This window comes from Equus caballus, chromosome 14 (genome assembly GCF_041296265.1).
Source record: "Equus caballus isolate H_3958 breed thoroughbred chromosome 14, TB-T2T, whole genome shotgun sequence".
NCBI classification, from domain to species: Eukaryota; Metazoa; Chordata; class Mammalia; order Perissodactyla; family Equidae; genus Equus; species Equus caballus.
In genome coordinates, this window is record NC_091697.1 from 94,568,307 (window position 1) to 94,591,399 (window position 23,093).

General features: G+C 46.8%; 1 long non-coding RNA gene and 1 other non-coding gene across 2 annotated transcripts; both read left to right on the forward strand.

The window, feature by feature from the left end:
• Positions 1-2,289: 2,289 nt before the first annotated feature.
• LOC138917339 (uncharacterized) lies at positions 2,290-23,093 on the forward strand. The gene is made up of 4 exons (XR_011425194.1): positions 2,290-2,966; positions 14,386-14,514; positions 16,379-16,428; positions 19,960-23,093. It is a non-coding gene; the product is annotated as an uncharacterized lncRNA (long non-coding RNA).
• Positions 20,618-20,695, forward strand: MIR9A-2 (microRNA mir-9a-2). The gene has a single exon (NR_032942.1). It is a non-coding gene; the product is annotated as a microRNA mir-9a-2 (primary transcript).

Consider the following 23,093-nt stretch of genomic DNA (forward strand, 5'->3'; position numbering starts at 1 on the left):
AAGACTGATAAACTTAGAGCAGACTCCTCAGTGTGGTCACCACGGAACCAGCGTCCGTGTGGGGGTTTTCCTTGAGTCCTCAAAAAGGTTCCCAAACCTTAGAAAGGGGCAGACCGAACATCACTGGGGTATCAGTGCTACTCGGTGTCTAATTCAAGCTTTGGGGGCATTTTGCTAGTAAGGAAGACAAAATCTCCGAGGTTGTAGATGATTTAACAGGGGAAAAAAGGAATGTAGTTTATAAAGCTGACTGTTTGAAATACAAAGAAGAAAAGTGTTGCAAACTGCAAAGCCCTATTTAAATATAATCCAAAGTTTCTTTTGTCCTCCTCTACCTATCAGATAATCAATTACTTTCTTTTACATTAACTGTTCTGTCCTCAAAGCTGTACCGTGTTGAGCTCCCTACCCCCTCTCTGGAGAAGCCAATCCTGAGGCCTCATTAGAAGCAAACACTGGCTGATAATTTCAAAGAAAGAGGCAAATTCTCTAAAAAATAAGCAGAGCAGTTTAATTTATTAAGCAATTGTTAAATAATGAAAAAATGAGTGCCCTCTCCACCATGCCTTTGTGCGATAGCCTGAACGTTGCCCTTATACAAATACCCATTTCAAAACGTGTGGCTATCCACGGAGACTGTACTGTCAGCCTCAGAAACCGAGCTTCACATCGCGGGGATGTGCGAGGACTGGGGTGCCCAAGTGCCCGGAGTGTGTGCTCCTGATACAGCGGCCCACGGGGCAGGCTGGGTTGGATTCCACGTGATTCCTACTTCCTCTCCTGTCACTGCTTTCCAAAAGAATTTTTAAAACTTCACTTCGGATTAGTAAAACATGGTCCTCATTTAATAGACTGCGCACTGGCTCGTTTTCTTAAAGGGAAATATATTTATTTGCCCTACAACGAACATAATTTTCAAAGAACAACTTCGTTTGTTTCATTTTCCTCCAAAACTAGGGTGGGCACAAACTAGCAACATTTTATCATCCTTATTCTGGAACAAGATTTGGCAAGTAAACGGGTTCTAAAACATGCCAAATGTTCAACAATTTAATGTTCAGAGATTTTTTATGCCACAGGACAGATCTATAACTCTATAGCAATAATAATCCCTTGACTAAATATACAAATGCATTGTTCACCAAACCATGCAGTGATTTCAATGGAGTGGGAGAAGGAGGATGGTTACCGTGACATCACTGCTATTATTTAAATTAAACTGCTATGGGAGAATATAATTGTTAATAAAAGCCTTCTTCTTCCCGCCCCTCAAGCTTTCCCCTCCCCCTCTGGCATTTTGTGACGTGCCATCCACGATAAATGTAAGCAGAATTATTTTGTCGATCCTGGTAGCCTGCTGTATAACGTATAACTATAATGTCGCATCTACAGGTCAGCAAGGAAATGCGGAGGAAAAATTACCACATTTAAGGGATGGCTGTTTGAGAAAATACACAGGGCGTTTGAGTTCAGAGCGTTGGTGTTCAAACTTTTTCTCCTTATAAATGTGTGTGTGTACACAGAGAGTTATCTATAAACACTTGTGCGCACCCTCTGTGGTATCCCCGTGTTTGTCCATTAAAAGCTGCCATGTAATCATTCCATGGGGCTGGCTTAATGCATTTAACAGAGAACTAATGGGTCGTCTTATGTTGAAAAGCATGCTCCTATTTTTAATCCCGTCACGTAATGATTCGGTTTTCTACCAGTCTGAGGCTTCCACCTTTATCCCTCGTGGATGCTCCTGTCCCAGAAAACCATTTCAACCACTTTTAGTTCCTGACCATTGCTAAAAATGCCCCCCGTCTTTCTCTGCAACTACACTTTATTTTTTTTAGCCTATTTTTGTAGTTAATAATAATAATAATAATAATAAACAATCCTTGCTGTATAGAAATTCAGTTGAAATGATCCGGTGAGCTCCCGCCTTGATCCTTGCTTCGAACTGTAATCTCGAATACTAGATATGATCGAACTTGGTCGTGGGCTCCAAGCTGCAGGAGACCGAAGCTACTTTTTCGTGCCAGGATTTCACCTTCTTTCTAGCCTGGAGCGTGCGCGCTGCACACACACACACGCGCACACACACACACACGCCTCTGTAAAAACAAGCTGAGGGGGTGCCCCAAATGTGAACAGAGATGCGGGGCTGAGGCTGAGCCCGGGCTGTGGATGAGCCGCGAGTGAGCGGCGCCCGCGCCGGGGGCTACGGCTAAGGTGGGCGCCGGCGGCCAGGGCGAGGACGAGCTAGGGCTGCGCGGGCTTCCAGCTCTTGTGTGAGACGCAGGCGAGGATGGCCAGGCGCCCGGGAATGAAAGCAAAGTTCCGTGGAGCTTGGAGTCCCTAGACAGCCACCCGTGTCCGGGCGGAGAAGAGCCCTCCGCGGTCCGAGCTCGAGCGTGGAGCGGCCTCCGGCGCTCGGGCTGCCCGGGTGGAAGCCCGCGAAGGGGGTCCCGCGGCGCTTTTGTACAGCCCCGCCTTGGCCAGCCGCGATCTGACGCACCGGCTCCCCTGGGACGCTGGGGGCGTCGCACTGCAGCTGGGTGGGGAGCAATTTATTCCTCGCCGTCCCATCCCAGCCCATCTTCGGTTACTCCACCCTACCCCTCCCATGCCTCCACCTCCTCCTCTTCCTCCTCCTCCTCCTCTACCTACGCCTTCACTACCTCTGATTCTCCACCTCCTCTTCATCCTCCATCCCCCTTCTACTTCTCTCTCCCCCCTCTCTCCTCCCTCCCGCCTCCCTGCCCTCTCCCTCTCCCCTCCCTCTCTCCTCTGAATAAGCAAGCTTTTGCCTCTAAAAGTCACAAGTAATCCTCGTGTGTGACACAGAGAGAGAGAGAGAAAGGGAGAGAGAGAGGCGAGCCTGCCGAGGGGAGCGGCAGGCAGGAAGGGAAATCTGGCACAACGGCTGGGAGAGGAAACTTGACGCTTCTGGGCCACCATTTGCCAGGGCCTCGCTCGAGGTAAGTACTCTGGGGCCAACGGAGTTCGATTCCCGGCAGGTCCAGCCTCCGCCCATAGCCCAGGCCGGAAGGATGGGCACCGTTACCTGGGGCTGCTCAAGTGTTGATGAAAATGGAGGTGGTGTGCGAGCGGCGGGCGGAGGTCGGGGGCGGCGGGAAGGGCTCGAGCCGGAGGGCCGGGGCCAAGAGGATGCTGAGCGCCTGGGAGGTTGGACCCCGAGCTCTTGCCCTGGAGCACTCTGTGCGTCTTGCCAGGGTTCCAAGCCACCACGGGAGGCTCCCAGCTACCCAATTTCCCTCCCTATGCTGCGCGTTCTCACAGCTCCCTTCTTTTACACACCTGCGTGCAAATAAGCCCCTGTTCTGTCATGAAGTGACAGTTTGCGCCTCGCTCAAACCTTGGAAAGGGAAAGTTTGTCAAGGCGGGGTCTGCGGAGCTCTGCGGTTCCCTGGAACCGAAACTGGGAACCCGAGACTTGAGCAGGAAATTGACAGTTTTTCTTTAAAAAAAGAAAATTACCTTTAACGAAAAATTGTATGAATTCAAAAAGATTATTGGATTACTATATCTGATCAGCTGCTGATGACCTACCAATAAGCATTTTAAACACACACGCACATTCGCGCGCGCGCGCGCGCACACACACACACATACACACACACACCAGGGGCTATGTGCAGTAGGGAAGGCCGTCATAAGTAACCAAGAATTCCGAGAGAGTCGCGAGGGCTTTTAAATGTGTAAAGGCTGTGTACGTGTCCTCCATGTGTACAGCGAGCAGCGGGAGGGGGCAGAGGGAGCGCGCGTTGGCTCGGCGTTTTCTCTGTGCCTGTGTGTTTCGTGTGTTGTCAGCTGGCTCTGGTTTCTAAGCGCCGAACGCTGCCAGGGGCGGGGGCCAGCATCCACCATCCACCTCGGCACCCTAGTGGCGAAACAGGACTCATTTGTTTGGTGCAGAGCGGTGACGACCTAGAAGAGACTGAAGTGTGGTTAGGTCGGCCCCCTGCCATCCATTACACCTGCGGCAGATGGCTCAAGTGGTAGAATGGTTTTGTTTGTGGGGATCGAGAAGGGAGGAGGGAGAGGCTAGAGCCTCGCCCCGCTCTAAGGAAGTACCATAAAGAGCCGAAGACATGAAAGAAGCCATATTCGTACCATCAAAAGCAATAATGTTGCTGTGGTCTATGAGTGAACCTGGGATATGTTAGTGACCTTGGTGACTGACTCCAACTGATGACATGGCAGAATTTTAGGATCGATATTTTTTCAAATGAATTTTGATGAAGCGCCTACTCTTCCCTACACACATGCACACACGCACGCACACTCACACACACACATCCCTGTCTCCAACCAGATGCACACAGGTGTCCTTGGAGCTCTACTCCCAGAAGCCAAACGTCATGGAGCCCCTGCGGATTTCACCGCAGCTGAAAGGGAGGCCGCTCCAGACGCAGGGAGCCTCTCCCCTCTCCCCAAGCCATTTATGCAATCGGCCTGCCAGCTACCCCTCCCCAGATAACCCTCTAGCTGGGATTTACGGGATTTTGGATGTAGCCCTCTCGTTTTCGCATGCAGTGATGTGCCTTTCTGATCAATATTCCCATCCTTGCATCCCTCCCTTCCTTCATGCTCCTCAACAAGCAGGAAAGGAAGTACATACACACACAGACACACACACACACCCTCCCAGGCGAGCCCAGAGGCAGGGCAGGTGTGACAAAGGAACACAGACACAGTCTAATGACGGTTTAGCCTGTCTTCATTCCTTAATTTTCTTGCTAAATAAGAAGAATTAAAAGAGAAATATATTAAGGAGGACCTAAACAGAATGAGAAACCTTGTCTCCACCCTTACTTCACACACACATCACTAATAACAACTGTGAAGATATATATATAATATTACAAATAATATAATAATATGCATACATTCACATTTCTTGTGGAATCAGAAACGATTTCACTGGCCTAATTTTCTGTCCTAAATCAAGAAACATTCCTTTAATTAGGGTTTAATATACTTATGCTTGGTGGGGGGTGATTAAGTATACAGAGAAATTCCACCATTTTTGACATTTAAATTCTATTTTACTATTTTCTTTAATGCTAAATCAACAATTTTTAGACTCAATAAAGCCAAAGAATATAAAGAAACAGTGAGAACCCATTAGAGCTAAGATTTTCTAGTTAAAATTAAAGCTACATTCTAGAAACCTAATGCTACCCAAGAAAGGAAAAAAATTCAACCTCTGCATTTTTCAAGGTGCTTTCAATACCCCAAGATAGCTCTGAACTGGATTTGGTTGATGGGTGCTTGTGGTGTGACCAGTGTCATTTAATTTTTCTGTAGTCATTTTCTTTTCCTATGAAAATTTCCATTTTACAAGAAAAAAGTTGGCTTTGATATGCGATGGGGTGCAGGATTCATTGAGAGAAATGCCACTATGATATAGCTCTATTTTATTCATTATTAGTAATACAGGTTTATTCATACATCATACAAACTACTATGAGCCTGCCCTGGGATGTGAATTCATATAATATCAGAACACATTCAGATACACTTGCAGGAAAAGAAAAAAGGAAAAAACACTTGCAAAACTGAGTTGAGGAGCAGGCTTCTTGAGCATTTTAGAGATATTTTTAATAAGAAAAGAGGAAGAGACTTGATCTAAAACTCTTGACTTTAGGGGCACTAAGAGATTCCAATTTTATTTAAACAAACAGAATTAGCAAAACTTTTGCAATTGTAGAAAATGCAGACAAAAATTTAGCCCTAACAAGACTCCCCCCTCCCCTTTTCCTCAAAACACTTTAGACTCTAGATCCAAAGGACAATAATTTTCAAGATGAACTCGAATTTTCAGTGGAAAGGTTTTTTTCAATCCTGGGATTTTTAGTGAGTAATATTTTAAAGGGAAAAATCTTAGGGATTCAAATTAGTTCAGATAGCCCAATCTTTCTAGGAGAAGGGATATATTTTAATATCGAAGCAAGTTAACACCCAAATCATACTCAGTCACGTTTCTTAGGCCCAGGTGAGCCTCAGAATCTAATACAGGAAGCGGAGGCATGTGGGGGCAAGAGGCGGCTTCGATCCCCTCCTTCCTCCGTCCACTGCTGGGACCACCTACATCTCCTTTTCATATGAAATGTCCATTTGCTTGAACATAAAAGATTGATACGAGAAAGTAAATCTAGAATCCACGAATTGGTTTCTTTCCATCCTCATCCTTTCTAGGTTTTCCTAGGGCCTCGCCATCCCTTGGCACCCTCTCTCATCTTTCCTAACCGAAGCCAACAATCGAAGCATTTATTAGCAGGATCCATATATACCCTTAGGTCTCGAAAATACCACCACCGCCCCAAATTTGCCTTTACTTCCGGTGTAATTAAGAAGATCATAACTCTCAAAGGAGAGCTGCCAAATCTGGATCCGGGCGGCGGCGAGGGCGCGCTCAAGGTGCCTGAGGCTGGCGAGCCGCAGGGCTCGGCCGGCCCGCGTGCCTGGCGTCAGCCGCTGCGTGTGAGGCTGTGTCCTTGACTCGCACATTTCCCCTCTTAAGGGAGGATAATGAACTCTCCTCGGTTCCTAATTTGTAAAGATATCATCTTTAGTCAGCGCTGAAATGGGGGTGGTGGAGAAGAGGCCTGGGTCATGAACCCAAAGAGGTCAGGGCTCCAACCTCCGCCTGGGTCTTTCATAAAACCAGGAGACGGTGGCCAACTGCATCTGCGGGTCCCTCTGGTTCCCCAGAAGAAAGAGCCTCAGGCTGTAGGGCGAGTGTGCCCGCGAGAGCGTTCAGTCGCGTCCTACCGTCCCCCTAGGGGATCTCTACAGGCGGAGGCTTTGCCTACCCCCGGGCAGGGGAGGCCCGGAGGGGCAGGCCGAGCCCCGGGCGCAGAGTCCTGGGGTCTCCCAAGTCCACGCAGCTGGGCACCCCCAGCCCAGGGCCGCCCCGACGGCCCCGACGCAGTGCCTGCGCGGCCAGTAGGTGTCGCTGTTCCCCTGCTGGCCGGAGCCAGGAGCCCCGCGCTGGCCCCCCGCACCACTCAGCCTTCCACGCCCGGCGGGTTCCCAGCACACCAGAGCTCCGGGGAGAGGGCCGCTGCCCCCCAGGACCGTCCCCTAGCTCACCTGGCCACGACCGCAGCGACACTGGCCGGCCTAAGGGAGCGCCTTCGGGGAGAGGAAAACAAGAAGGGTGTGTTGGGGCGAAGAGCGGGGCCCCGACGGAAGCGGCTGGAAGCCACCCACTCGCCCTCCTTTCTCTTCTTTTCCTGTGCTGTGGGCAGCGACTGGGCACTGCGAGCATCCCAGGAAAATCCCGAGCCGGGGCATTCAACCACACTAGCTTTAAAAACAAACAAGAGGTTGAAATCCCAACTTCCTGGGAGCTAGCCAACAGAAAGAGTGGGTCGGTTTCAATTTCTTGCCTCAAAAAAATAAATAAAAAGAAGAAGAAGAAAAAGAAAAGAAAGCAACCTGGGCCTAGCCACATACGTGAGCTACATACCATCGTGTACACACGTCTGCACGCGGAAAGGCCGGATAACGGCGACCGCCCCCCTCCCCCGGCCCACGAAGGAGCCAGGGTTTGGATGTGGTTGTCTTCCCCGAAAGCATTGCTTGCCAAGCATTATTTCCCTTCGGAAACCTAGCAGTTAGCACATCTTTGGAATCGGTATTGAAATTCTAGGCACTGAGAATTCTGCGCCCTTCTCTGGCGTCCTGCGGCTCCCTGCCTTCGGCCTCAGTGTGCCGCGTGAGAGATTATTAATCAGAAGCGTTCTTTTTGTGTGTCTCAAAAGGAGGTGGTTTGGCTTGTGAATACCGAGAGAGACATTTACAATGGGTACATCGTATAGGTGACTGGAGATTTCATTCTGATTCTGATTGTTTCGTACTGCTCCGATTTTGAGACTGCACTGAAAACGCTAAATTCAGAACCTCGAGTTATTGAAAGAGTTAGTATGCAAAATGGAACCGGCTATGTATTTAAACTAACGTTTAAAATTATATCTTCAGTAAAAATGTGGGGATATTTTGCAGTAAAAACAAAAAGACCCACACTTTACCTGTATTTTTTGGTAAACGTAATCAATTCTAAAGAAGAAAAATGTAAGAATCAAATATCAAAGAGGAAGAAAGAAAAGTCCAAAATATTTCGGAACACATCTTGTTGTTGACTCTGGGCCTCGGTCTCCCTGTCTCGGAGGACAAGGCTGGGCAAGTGCCTGAGTCTTCAAGGCAAGCTTTAATTGTTTAACGTGAGGTGGCCAACATCATCTTTAAATGTCACGCCTTTTGGTATGTTTCACAAAATTGGCTCCTTTCCGTTAAATCCTGTATCTGCTATACAATTCTAAATTATTATTTCTGATTGAGACAGCAAATTAATCATTCGGTGACGTGGGAGGGGGGAGAAACACGTGTCTAACTGGAGGTTGTGAAGTTCAGTGAGGTAGTATTTTTAGCTTGGAAAGTCCAAATTCAGATATTTGGGTGTCTCCCCCCCCATCGTTATCCCACTCCCTCCCCATTTTACTCTTCTCTTTCACTCACCCCTTCGGGCTCCTTCCCCCGCTTTCTCCCCCTTCCTCAGGCTGTCTTTTCCTTCCCCTACAATCCCCCGCCACAGCGTCTCTCCTCTTTCCTTACCCTTCTCTTCTTCCCCTCTTCTCCTCTTCTCTCCCCGCCCCCCATCCCGTCTCTGTGTGTGTATCTCTCTCTCTGTGTCCCCCCCCCCCATTTATTGTCTGATCCTATCAGTCAAGTTAATATAAAAGTAGCAAGTGGGAGGCCCAGCACCCTCTCTTCCGCGCGCCTAGGGCACTTTGGGGAGGTGTCGGCCGCTGCCAGGTTACCGGCGGGAGTGGTGGCCCTTGGTGCAGGGCACGCCGCCTGCGGAGGAGTTGGGGTCTGCGCTGGGTTGCAGGGCTTATTCAAATGCCGCCCGCTGCTGCTGTGATTCGCAGGGACTCGGCCTCCATATGGTAATGTGGGGCGGTGGGGGGGGGGGGGGAGGTGCAGAGGGGAGGGGAGGATGGGGGTGAGGGCGGGGTGGGAGGGGGCTCCGGCACCGCGCGCTCGGCTGCCGGGCTGGGACAGAGCACCCGGACCCGCCGCGGCAGCGGCAGCGGCGCTACCAACCCTCCGCCACAACACCCACCGAACCAGCGAGCCACCGAGCCATCGGCCCCCGGGGTAAGCCACAGTGCGCACACGGCAGTGACGGTGCCGGTTCAGATGCTGCAGGTTACTACCATGCGCCAATAAGGGAGATTAGAAACAGAAAAGGAGATTACAGAGAGATCAGAGATAAGAGGTGTACCTCTCTGTGTCTCTTGTCACACAGCGCGCGCGCGCACACGCACACATGCGTCTGTACACACATGCATGCACAGACATCCCTACATGCACACATTCCTTGCTACTACCATCTAAATATATGCACCGCCACTGTATGCCCTGCAATGTGGCCGATGTGTTTGTCCTGATGCCTGTATAAAGGCGGGCAGGTATGTGCGAGAGTCCAGGCAGGAACAAACCGCCACGCACGATTGAATTGCAGCCAAACTCGGAGAGACATTTAACCTGCCGAATTGTTTCACTCAGCCAGGTGCCCCCCAGAAACCGGCAATTCTGCAACCAGTTGTGGAATCCTGCAACTAGTCATAAAATGTGCTGAAAATGTACTTTAGGAAACGTAATCTTGCTATATATGGCAAGGTAAGGGCAAACCTAAAGGATGAGTGTGTTTCCGTTTTTTAATGTTTTACGTGTAGCCATCTGACCACTTTTTATTGGGTGACATATCATATGAGCACTTTAGTGTAGGCTTGGAAAAACTACAGCCAGAGGTAAGGCTGGAAATGCCATAAGAATTAAGGGTGCCAAAAATGGATGCTGGATAGTCCAGCATGAAAGATGGCATACAGCTCTAGGTTTAAAATGGGGGAAAATACCTGTGAATATTTATACATGAAAGCCATTGGGGAGGGCTGAGTCTTTCTTTGCAGGTAAGTCATTCATAAGAAAACTAATTACCTGTGCATGTACTTGGACTTGTTTAACTGATTAAGCTGCATGTGTGCATATTTGCGGTTCTTTGTGGCTATGCAATTATGGATTCAGTCTTTTTAAAATGATAGCTTTGGGGGAATTTAAAAAGTGGACTTTACACATATATATTTTTCAAAAGCCATTGTGCTGAACAGATATATTGCCAAGAAGGAAAATCTGACCTTATAAACAAGATTACATTGCTTGAAATCTAACTCAAGGCCTGTGTATTTTAGGGCAAATCAACTGGATTAATATAGTCAACTGTTTTGTTGATTTGTTTTCATTTCAAAGTCAGGACTTAAGGGTGTTTTTCGGTCAAGATAATGTGCCTTTTTTTCCAGCCATATTAAGATAAAAATGAAACAATAAATTTTGAATGCAGCAGATAAGGTACAACATGGTTGAAAATGTCTTCCTTGCAGAAGGCTGTCCGTTCCTGTGTCTACAGATTTTAAAATAGATTTTTTTTTTTTTGCAAGAAGAAATGCTAGAGAGCAGTAAGGCAGTGAATGCCGCAGCTCTCTGTTAATCAGCAAAGAAATTCTTTAGAAATCTTTCAAGTCACTTCCCTTTATACCTATATTATCTCAAATGCACTTGCCCGAACTGTGTTTTTGCTAATATGAAGTTAATTAGACAAACTTTGAGCCTTGAGCGATGGGCATTATAGCCGATCAAGGGGGTATGTCAGGAAAGAAAAAAAAAAATGTGTCTTTTCTTTTATGACCAAACCAAGAGGTTATACAGCTGGCATTACATACATGACAGATGTGCATATTTGGAGCCTTAAATAAACAGAAGCAGGGAGGCAACTGTGCATATTATCTAGTAAGAGACAGCAGCAGACACTCGCCAAAAAATAAAGACAGACAGAAAGGGACAGGAGAGACAGATAGACATAATAAGATAGCAGAAAAAGGGGGGTGGAGGATCAACAAAACGATACAACCTGAACTTTTCGCGAATTAAAAAATGCAAATATATCTTTACATATGCATCAGTATTAAAAATAACACACGCTGGAACCAACAGGAGCGGGAGCAGGAGGAGGAGGAGGAGGAGGAGAGGTGGAGGAGGAGAGGAGGAGGAGGAGGAGGAGGAGGAAAGAATGGAGGCGCCGCGGAGCCCTGATTATGCATGGGCTGGAGCTGCCTCCTCTAACCTGTTCTTCTCCGAGCCCGGCAGCCGGCGGTCCTCAGCCGCCCACAGAACAGGAGCCGAAACAACCGTTCCCGAAGGCTACAGCGTTTATTTTTCTCTTTTGGGGGTTTTGGCGGTTGTTTCAGGGGCTCGCCAACTGGCCCCTTTAATTAAAAGCTTCAATAAAAGGCGATCGCGCCAGGAATGCACCGGCTCCTCTTCGCGCAGGATTTGCATATTTTTTTAATGCCCTAATTTCCTTGATGTATGTAAATGTAGCCGGACGTAGAGGGAGACAGGGAGCTGACGTCAATGGACGTGACCTCGCAGCTAAACCTTGAACGTGAAGCCGGGATGGGGGAAAACACGGAGCGGCAGCCGGCGGAGCCCGCCAGTGTGGCGGCGGCAGCGCGGTGGCCGAGCCCAGGCCGAGGGGGCCGCGGGGGCCCGTGGCGACCCCGGGGGAGGACGAGCCTCCGCCTTCTCTCTCCACTGCCCGGCTGCCAGCCTCACCAGCCTTGCGGCCGCGCGCGCAGGCTCTCGTTCTGCGCCTCCAGCCCCACCAAATACACGTTCTCTTGCTGTCCTCAGAAAAACAACACACCCCAAAACAACAAACCAAAACCAACAGATAAACCAAAGCAAATCCCCAAACGTTTTAGACCAATGCTCGGGTAGCTTATCAGAAAGAAGACTCTGACAATGGAACATGATTTTTTTTTTTTTTTTTTTTTTGGCTTCTCTCCACAAGAAGAGGAGGGGGAGACCTCAGACAACAGCAAATCACTCCTAAAACACGATAAGCTACACGTGTTTCCAGTAGGGAGAGGTAAATCGCCCAGTCGACTGGTGGGGGCTTTTCGTTTCGGTACCTGTTTACCTGTGCACTTGTTATGCGCGTCGGCTTCATTACAGCCGTTCCATTAGCGTGCGTTGTAATGTGATGGGAGTGTCCTGTGTGTGTGTGTGTATGTGTGTGTTGGGGAGGTGCTTGGGCGGGTGAGCACCGAGGCAGGCGCTGTGAGCGAGAGGAGAGAGAGATCAGTGGCTCCCCACGGCCACTCTGGGACTTATCTGCGGGGCCATCTAGGCCAGAGCTCCTGGGCTGGAGTTCGAGTCTCACCCATTTGAATGGCAGGGGGGGAGGGGGCGGCGAGGGCTCTGCACAGCCAGGCCCTCCGATTACATTGTCTGCGGAGGGGGCTTTGGGGTGCGAGGCGTTGCGGGGCCGCAGCCCGGGACGCGCCTCGCCGGATTCGGCCTGGTGTATTCTCCCCCCGGAGCTCCGCAGTCCGGGCGCGGTGGCCGTGGCTCTCGGCCGGGCGGCAGGGAGGCCTCCCGACCGCCCCTCGGGACAGGCGCGCCGGCGTGTGCGTGCCCGCGCACCGGGCGGGGGCCGCCAGCACCTCCCGGTGCACAGCCGCCCCCGCCTCTGCTCGCCACCTTCTTCTAGGCGGCCAAGAAATGGTCCTCGGCCCCCTGTGGGCCGGGGCCGTGCGGAGCCGGGGGCGGAGGGCAGAGCCGCGGGCTGGCCAGCACGGAGCGCCGGAGGCCGCGGTCTCGGCTTCCCAGTCCTGCCCTTGGCCGCCAAGGCCGCCGTTTCTTCGTTCCACCTCGCAGCCCTAGCTTTGTTTTCCTGACATGCTCGTGGCCACAGGGCCCCACGCCTGCCAGAGAGAGTGTGCGTGTGCGCGGGGGGCGGGCGCGCGCGGCGGGCGGGGCCCTCCCGCCAAGGACACGCATGGCTGTCTGTCCTCCGGCTGCACTTGGCGGGAAAGCTGGGGGCCGCTGGCGGGGCCGCGCGCCCGCCGCTCTCATTACCGCCTCCGCGCTCCCCCCGGGCCGTATTTACATACGGGCCGCTCGTCTGCATTTTTACAGGCCCCCTCCCGCCCCGGTCGCACGCGCGCAGGCTCGGAACCAGCGCCCGCGCGCGCAGCCACCCGCGCCCAGGCTTCGCCCGGGCCGGGCGCGCGAACAGGCCCGGGGGTGCAAGACACCCTCGGCCAGACGCATTCTTGCACCTTCCTTCTCGTGCCTACACCCCTGACAGCTTCCCCGCTCGTGCTCCAGGAAGCCCACCTTCCCCTCAAGGCCCCCACCCTTCTCTCCCTGCACACTCCCACCCACACCCTCCCACATCTCTCTGCCTCTATCCCTGGAAAACACACACACACACACACACACACACACACACACACACGCTTTTTCTTCCCCCTCAAATAGATAACCCCTATGGCGCATCCTGGGTACCTTTTGAATAGCTCTGGAGTTTAAAGAATAAAAATCCTTATAATGTATTTCTTGTCTTTAGCCAAACATATTTAACGACCACAACAAAAAGAGGGGGAGGAGTGAGGAAGGGGGACTTGAACCAAAAGACCTTTCTTTAAAAAAAAAAAAAGTCTGCAAGTCAAAAGGTCGTTCTCCAAGTTTGTAAATAAAATTGCAAAGGGAGTCCTTAAAAAAGAAAGGAGAGGAAAGAAGGAAGGACGGTAGAAAAGATCCACAAGTTACATAAAATGGTGCATTGGAAAAACAAGACAGGGCTATTCTTAAAAAAAAGAGTCTAAAGAAATCAAGAGGGGAAAAAAACTGGAGGAAAAAAGAAAAAGAGGGAGAAGAAAATAAAAGGTAGAAAAGGCAAAAGAAGTTTCCAAAGAAATGTGTGCTTTGCATCCTACAATAGGAAAATGTAGCCATTGCCCTCCTTCAGACGAGACATTTCTAATTTGTTCCGTCTGTCAGGAGGGGACTATGAGAGGTTTGGGTGCAAATTCATTATCTCTGGCAACGCAGAACGTAGTGTGGGGACTGAAAAAGACCGTGGCAATGGATGAACAATAGGGCTTCAGTTCATCAGTAACAAAAGCAGTGGGGAAATTGGTTGAGTTTCAGAGCACGTCCTCCTCGGCAGAGGGGGCTGGACTAGACCTTGGACAGCCCCCCCAAAAACTTGCCGAGCCTCGCACACACCACTTCACTCTCCACTCCGAGGCTCACGGAGCAAGTGCCTGGCGTGGGGGGGAAAAGTTGGCTTTTTTTTCCTCCTTCGTCTTTTGCGCCCTTCTCTCTCTTCCCAGAGGGGAAGATCCGTTTAAACTATTTTAGACGCAATCAAGCAAGAATCACCGTGTGGAATTGAGCGGCAGTTTTAAATGTGCTAAGGAGAGGAATGATCTGAAAAAACAATTTTCTTTTTTTGAGACGCCGAAAGGAGCCTGTGTATGTCCTGCGGCCGCCCTGTGACTCTGGATCTTGTCTTCTGGCCGGCGCTTCGATTCCTGCCCAGCTGGATTTGAGGGGCAGCAGTGCCTGGCGCAGGGAGGAGAGCAAGTGAGTACCGTGGCGGCCCGCAGGCGGCAGCGCGGCCGGCGGCGCGGGCCAGCAGTGCCCGCCGCGGCCCGCGCCGCGCTCCTCGCCTCGCCAGCCTGCCGGTGCCCGCAGAGCCCCGCAGCGGGCCGCTCCGAGCGCCAGGCCGGGGCTTTGCTTCAGCTAATTGACTGTGAGTCTCGGATGCCAAACCTGTTGATCTCTTGAGTTGTCTGAACCAAGACTGTTAATTATCCGGCTGCCTGACCCCCAATTGCAGAGAGAGGCCAGACAACTCAGGAGAAAATTTCTCGTTGGAAAGGGGAATTCTGTATGTGATTTTATGCTGGTGGCGGTAGGACTTTGCTCTCGTAAATCTAGAGCCAGATACAATTGTTTTTTGCGTTCCTGGATTCAGGATTCGCATTTCGAATAATTCTTTTAACCACCTCAAAGTTGCAATTACCTGGCAGTGAAGTGAGGGGCTGATTGGATTCCAGTAGAAACTTACGTACAGTAACTAAGTAGACCTGGTGGATTTCCACTTCCTTTCTCTCTTTGCCTTTTGGATTCTGGAAAGCGAGAGGCCTCTTTACAGGGTTATCCCAAGTTCAAACTGTGATCAAGATGCAACCATAGCAGCTAGTTATTGGGACTTGGAGCGTTTCCGTTTCAGACGCTTCTGGTATGCGAGCAGAGCCCGGTCTCTGCGGTTTGCTTGGAGCCCAGACCCGGCAGAGGGAGGCAAGACCTTCCTTCCTTGGCCTGGAATTGTCTGAGGGAACCCGGGCGGTGGGAACCCAGGCAACGTATTTGCGTTAGTGTCTGTGTCGTTTTCTCTTGCAAATGTACCCCAGATGCTTGAATGGGGGACTGTCATGAGAGGTCAGGGCCGCAGTGGAATTGATCAGAAGTTAGACCGGAGGCCCTGTCAAGTCACGGCCACGGCCGGGGGGGTCTTTTGGAGCTGTAGCTGCCATAGGCCCAGAACGGCGGGGTCGGATCCAGTTTCCTCCCTCTCCTCAGGCCCACCTTTGCCCACCACCCTCTTTCCCCACCTTGACACCAGTAATTAGAGCACTGTCTGGGGAAACCAGCTCCCATGGTCAGCATAATCGAACCAGTGCAGTACTTTCATTTTGCAAAACTGATAGCCCCACCCTGCCACTCCAAAATAACAATAAGCATTAAAAAAATCATGAAAGAAAAGCAACCAATTTTCGGGAGTGCAGGACTTCTTGAATATTGAGTCGTGGGGGGATGGGAGGAAGGGAATAAAAAAAATCCACCACTTTACAGCAATCAGGTTTTACATTATTCATTGATTTACTGGAGGAAATAACCAATCAGGAGCCATAGATATGAATGCACATCTCACCGTGCTGTGGCCTTACAGTAAACTATTTGCATCTTTCTAATGGATTAGATATTTATCCAGGGATTCCCATTGTTTGAAAGGCCTGGAAATTCAGTTTCTTAAACATTTAGAAAATACGACTTTGTTCCAGTCTTAAAATTCTTACATGGAAGTACTCTCCCTCCTCTTTTGTATGGCAGGTTACAATGTTCAAATCCCTAATGTTTCTTAAGAGTCCCTCTTCCTTCCAAGCCAAAAAGAAAAGAAGAAAGAAAAATATTAATTTCCCAAACCCCTCCAGATTCTGCATATTTTGCATTCCTATTATCATGCATGTCTCCATTTAAATGCAAATTAGCATGTTTAACCCTGTGGGTGCTAAAGCCCAGGATACATTGTACTGGGGTTTTCCGGAATCTCTTGGCATTTTAATTGCAATACTTTAAATGAAGCCAAATGTAGACATGATTTTATATATATATATATATATATATTTAAACTGTGACATTTGTTTTCTTCGCTGTTTTTCAGATGAGACTACAAAGAAGCATAAAATGAATAGACAGTTCAACCAGCCAAAGGTAATTTCAAAATTTACATTTGATAAAATCAAAGTGATGTACAAAATCAAAATAGAATATTATTTACTGGGTGGCAGGCCTGCAGTGTATTACATATCTCCCAGTTCATGCAATAGATACGAGTCCAGAAAAATCTAAGTTCCCATATATGCAGGGTTTTTTCCCGTAGGTAACTTTTGTATATTATATATCAAGAATAATGCAAACATAACCTGCAACTGCCTATAAAAATGAAATTCAGGATACAGAAGAAATAATAGGACACTTTTATTAGAAAGTAAGCCAGTCAAGTACCTTGCCTGAACTATACAAATCACTGTAAATTAAACAGCTTTCAGGGAGAAAATGGTAGCCTTGGCTGTATTAGTGCACTGTGGTTTGCATGCATGAGAATCATACGAATTCAATATTAAAAAGAGATTTCGGTGATAGGCCAGTTCTTTATATACTCTGCAGTAGTCTGCATAGGATTCAGAGAGGTGTTCTAAATATTAGTGGCAAACCTGATGTATTTGCATTTATGGAGTGCATAATTCTAATCCAAATATGTGGAAAATAATAACTTTTCACTTTTAATTTAAGCAGAGATTGTTTATTCCCAAGAAAACCAGGATGTTTCAATGCATGTGTCAGCCATCTGGAGACCTATAAAAAGATTAGAAAACAAGCATGACAATCACGTCCTAATCTGCTGGCCATTAATGGGCATTTATTAGAGAATGAGCAGGCAAGCCATTTGAATTCAGTATATCCTTCAATATGCAGATTTCAAAAGAGGTATTCTGTGGCTCAGCTAAATAGCTTTTTGAAAAGCAAAGATATCTGAAATAAAAACAGGTAGGTGTTAATAGTTGCTCATAACAATGTGTGGCAGACATTGGTAGGAATCTTTAGAGCAGCACAATTCTTTAACTTGTCTGACAGCCTACATAATAATATAGTCCTTGAAATGTACATGATAATCCACCATATGAACCTTGGCAATAGTCAAAACAATCAGGTGCTCAGTGTTAAGCCTTGCTGTGTATCTTTTATTTCTCCATACCTTGAAAGATGATGGAGTGATAAAATATTTAATTGGCTATATGGCTAATGAACAGACTGCCCATAATCATTGTGTTGGCTATTTTCACTTTTTGGGACTCTCATAATGAATGAGGGTATATGTGACAGGAATGGGGGCCAGTCTTGGAGTCAGTTGATATGACTATGTGGCATTGCCTTAGAAGATGCTATTTTAAGACAGTATTTTCTGTAGCTTCTAATTGTAGAAGCATCTCATATGTTCAGTGTCTTGGCTTTCATGATAGTTACTTGTATTCTAAAAGTGCATTTAATTGTTAAATGTGGAAATATAACCACATTAATTTGCAAATTCACACAAGTATGGAGGTGATGAACACACACAGACGTACATGTATCACGTCTCTCTTCTTCCACCAACCCCCATCCAGACATATATAAAGCAAAAAAGATATTTTAAAAATATCTGGCATTTCTTGGGGTTTTAACTTAAGGAATTAAATTAATCTGATCATATGCTTGTTTTATTTAGTACATGCCAGATCACTAATGATTCTGCTTCTAGGTCTTGGAAAGCAAGGCCAAAATACTCTCAATCTTCCAAGGCAGCAAAGCTCGTTAGGATTTTACCTAATGTCGAAAGTGGCCTGTGCCACAGTGATGTGTTCAATTCTTATCCAGTAGTTTATGTTGTGACCTCGTAGTTCAGGGAGGAACAGTAACCCTATGGGAGGGTTTCTCTGAACTAGTTTGTAGTTTGCATGTACATTTTATATATAACCCAATGCCACCATTTCTAATTGTACTTCTTGTACCAAAATTTGATAGGAAAAATAGATGAGTGATTTCCATAGCTTTGTCTTTTCTAAATAATCAGGACTAGAGTGCTCACCAAAAAAGTAAATTTATAAAAAACCTTGGGAAATGTTGGCATCTGTGTTGCTAAATCATGTCTTTAATTGGTGTAATACTGTTTGAACTCTTGATTGGGAGCTTTTCTTAGCAATTCTAGTTTCCTTTACTCATCAGTCTTTTCTATAGGATTTACATATGTATGCTCTGTATTTAATTTGGTAAGCATAGTCACACTCACGTCCTAAATAAATAAATTACCGAATTAATGAAAGAGTGTGCATTATTTCTGAAAGTGTTTTAGTCATTGGGGAGAATAGTTAACCTATAGAAATGAGAGTATTGTGATAAACTAGTGATGTGTGAAATGAATATGAAGATTTATGACATTCGCTTGTAGCATATATTTTAAAGAATGGTAATACCACCAAACATAACTCATAATTTTGGAAAACAGTCCATAAAGTTCACCCATGGTGAATATGCATCTTATGTGGACTGTCCTTAGAGGTTCTGTTGAGGAGCATTTGACCATCAGAACTATACATATTATAGATGCATTAGACATAGATTACCCATTATGAAGGTGAGGAAAGAAAAAAACCTCTTTTAAGTGATCATATTCACACTTTGAAAAGTCCTAAGAAAAGGAATGAGGCTAATTAATAAAACAATATTCCACTCTAGAGAGAAAGGTGGAGGTGAGGGTGGGGGAGGGGAGAGTGGGAGGTAGAGTTATGCTCTTAACATCCAGGTGTTTTACCTGTCTTTTTGACGAGGTAACAATATTTTTTTCATAATTTCCTAAGGAAGACTAGTACATTTTGTCTTTCTATATGAAAATTGATGTTTGAAACTATACACAAAGGCTTGGCATTTTTATTACAGCAGAGTTGTGGTCACCATTAGAAACTATTGCTGCAGTATTTACCTGTGCTACATTCTAAGGCACACACCCTACACAGAGAGTCATTTTTTAAAAACCAGGATGAACTCGGCTTGCTTAGAGCCTTCACTTTGTACTTACAGAACCAAATATGTGACCCTATCGCCATGGTACGTAGATACCAAACATGCCTGAGCTGTGAAGCCATTAAAAACACACCACCAGAGCAAATTGTCAATGTAATCACACATCGACTCACTGCGTAATACAGATCTGATTCCCAGCCCCAGAAAGCAAGGCCCTGCTTTAAGCAATAGCAAAGTGCCTTCATCTGTCTGCCCATGCAATCTGCCAGAAGAGAAATGCAGGCAAAGACGTTCCCAGATCTGAAATGCTTTTATCTGTCCTTAGAGAGAGATTTCTTCCAGTCTTTGGATATTAGAGCGATCTACACTAGCACCGAGGAGGTAAAAGGCCGCGGGTTGCTTTTCCAGGAGCAGTCGGGAATGCTAGCGGAAGAGATGTTGATTGAGAAAATAGGGCTTGTTGCGATGCTGCCGCTGCTGCTGCCGCCGCTGCCACTGCTCGGGCAGCAGGCGTGGGGCAGTTGGCTGATCACTGATGCATATCAATAACCATGTACTTGAGATTTCTCATGACATCATCATTACCTTGGTCTCCCGCGGTCTCGAACCTTTGACCTTGCCGGGCTGGTCCACATTTTGGCCGTGAAAGCCCCTCCAATGATGGCCCTTTTCTCCTTCTTTCAGACCGGGGGCAGCAGCACGCCAGCAAGACGGCATCTTCTCCTCCCCAGCCTAGAAGCCCTGTGAAATCGAGGATCTTCCCCCTAAAACACACACACACAAGATATGTGCAATCAAGCTGCCACCGCTTGGTAAAAAGCTCATGGTGCCTAACCCAAAAGGATCGGGAGCAGATCCTTGAATCAGCTGTCACTTCTTCTATAGAATGGGATGGTTTTTTTCCTTCCTCCTTACCCTGCGCTGGAAATTGCCGTTGGCTTTATACGTCTCTATAGAGGGAGGCTAAAGAGTCTTGCGTGAGAATGAAGCAATTTACAATGCAAATAGAGGCCTGTGAAGGGACGGATGCTGCTGCTCACTCGTAACCGCTTGCTGCACCTTAATAGCTGGTTTTATTTTCTGATATTAATAGATGAATTGTTGGCTAACGCTGCCGGAGATTACTTGCTGAAAGGAAAAAAAAAAAGTTCGGAATAAACTTTGAAAGCAACAGATCTCGTTTGGATGTTTAGCCGCACACACAGACAGAAACCAGGTCATATTTACATACAAGGAGGAATCTTATGCGCGGCGAGTATCCTGGAGGACTACCCTTCTGTGCTGTCGGAAAGATCGGGACCTGGAGTCTGATCAAAGGAAGACAGAGGCGCGTGAGGGAAGCGAGTTGTTATCTTTGGTTATCTAGCTGTATGAGTGTATTGGTCTTCATAAAGCTAGATAACCGAAAGTAAAAACTCCTTCAAGATCGCCGGGGAGCGTGTGAGAATGAGAGACTACAACCGAGAGACAGTAAAAACCAGAAAGGTCAGGAATACTTATTGAATCTAACTTTGTTTTTGTTTTTTTGCCTTTTGATTAAAGGTGGGGTTAGAGGAAATTAAGTGACGCATATGCCAAAATATAAAGGTGCCAGGTACTTGGAGAGGGGTTGTTACAGCTGCAAAGGAGAATTGTATGGTGCTAATGAGGAAAGAGGCTTGCGCAGTTTGTCTTGCTTTAAGGCAAAAGTTTGTATATGAGGTTGGTTTTTTTCTTAGACAGCTGTTGTAGAGATGTCTGGTACCTAGTTTAAAAATGATTTGGTAATATGTGGACTTAGGCTCTTCCCTTCTGAGGCCCCTCCCCTGAAAAATTTGAAAGATGATGCTTGGAAACTACATGTATTTGGGTTGTATGTCAAATTATATGAAATTAGACTTTCAGAAAATTTATACTGGAAGGTTAATCATTTGTATCTACTGAGGACATAGAGCTAGAAGGGAAAATGCAAAAAAAGAAAAAAAAAGCAAAGGCTGATTTTTATTCTTCTATTCAAAATACAAGGACAGATGCTTCTCTGTTCCAAGAGGGTTTCCTTGAGGAAGCTACTGAAGCAGAAAGACATGATGGAGACGAGATCGCCTCCCCTCTTGTCAAAGTGTTAAAAAAATGTTCTGTCTTACTCTGCGCCTAGCATTGGAAATGAAAGTGACATTTACGCCACAACCCACGTGTGCGCCTCCTCTCTTTTTGTTTAAGGATGATCAGGTCTATCCAGGAAACAGCTCTGGCATCCCAAACTGAAATAATTAGGACGTATATAGACCTGACAAAAATGGAAAGGGGGTGGGGAATCTGAGGGTCTGTCTTGCCTAATTGATTCCGCTAAACGGAATGCAGGAGATGTGAACGGCAGGACGCTCCGATTCCCACGCTCGGGGGCAAGTGGTAAAGCGGGCCCGGCAGCCTATGACAGACAGCCCTGTTGGGGGGTGGGGGTATGAAAAAAACATCAAGTGCACACACCATACTCATCTCCATCGCTTAAGAAAGTAGAGGCATTTCCCACCCACAGCCATCTGCAGCCTCCCAAATGGCAGCACCAACTGGTCTGTAGCTGCTGCATACTGTCTGATTCTGTTAATTTTATAACCGCTGTTTAATCTGGCCATAATTAAGTTTGGCTTTCTTCTTTGCTTGAGATTTTCAATATTTAAGGAAAGCTAGTAGAAAGCAGTTCCAAGCAAGTCCCATGACTGCCTGCCCCTCATGTCAAATTGCCAGTCCGCACTTTTGGCCTTCCACCTTTTGGCTTTTGTTTTGGGGAAGGGGGTTCTATTTAAAATACTTATCTCTTCTGTAATAGACATTATTATCACTTCATCAGGCTCTTTACCTCTGAACATGATATATCCAGGAAGTTGGCCTAATTCTGCTAGTAGACATACACTGGAAGTAAAACTATAAAATCATCAACCTATAGAAAGGTGACCACAATAACAGTGTGATGAAAGGTTGTTTTAGTATAGTCCCAGCTAGATGTGTTCTAAACAGCCATTTTTATTTAATCTAAAATGACTATGCTTAGCAGAAACTTTGGGAGGTCCCCATGGTAATCTTTTCATGAAAGTCCTTTCATTTTTCCACGTGTCACCAAGCAAACATTTGTATAGGCATTTAAAAATAAACACAAACACAAACACTGTAATAAGAAAATGCCCAAAATGGCCTGTTATCTTCCACGTGACCTAGATTACTGACAATCCCAAATCCCAAATACACAACTTTTCTTCAAAAGCATTACATTTCCTTTGTAGCTGCAACTCCTTATAAGAGTTCAGACTGGAGAAGCCTGAAAAACCACTGTTAATTTCAGTTAGAAACTGAGAGACTTTATGAACGTAAATTCTCAATTTGGCCGCTGAACACGTGCCAAAGTTTTAACTACTGTAGTGACCGTTGAGAAGACCCTTGTTTATTTACATTTGAAGCACTGTTTGTGCAAACAACCTTTCATTGTTAAGTGCCTGTATTCCTTTCATTTACTTCATGTCCAGGGGTGCTATTTACCTAGAACCATTGTCTACTACAATTAACATTTACATTACAAAGTGTGTGGTTTTCTTTCTCAAGGAGGTTCAATTAAGGCAATAAGATGTTTGCTGGGGAAACCTATTGTTTACTGAAAGCACTCAATGGAGTCAAATTACTGAAGCTTTTGCCTACATCTTGGTCTTTTATGTAAATGTGTTAAATATAACATCTAAGGAAAATAAACAATATTATAATTACGTGTTTGCCATTGTCATATCAAACTTGCTTTGTATCATACTAATGTTACATGACTTATCGATCAATAAAAATACATTTCAATGTTA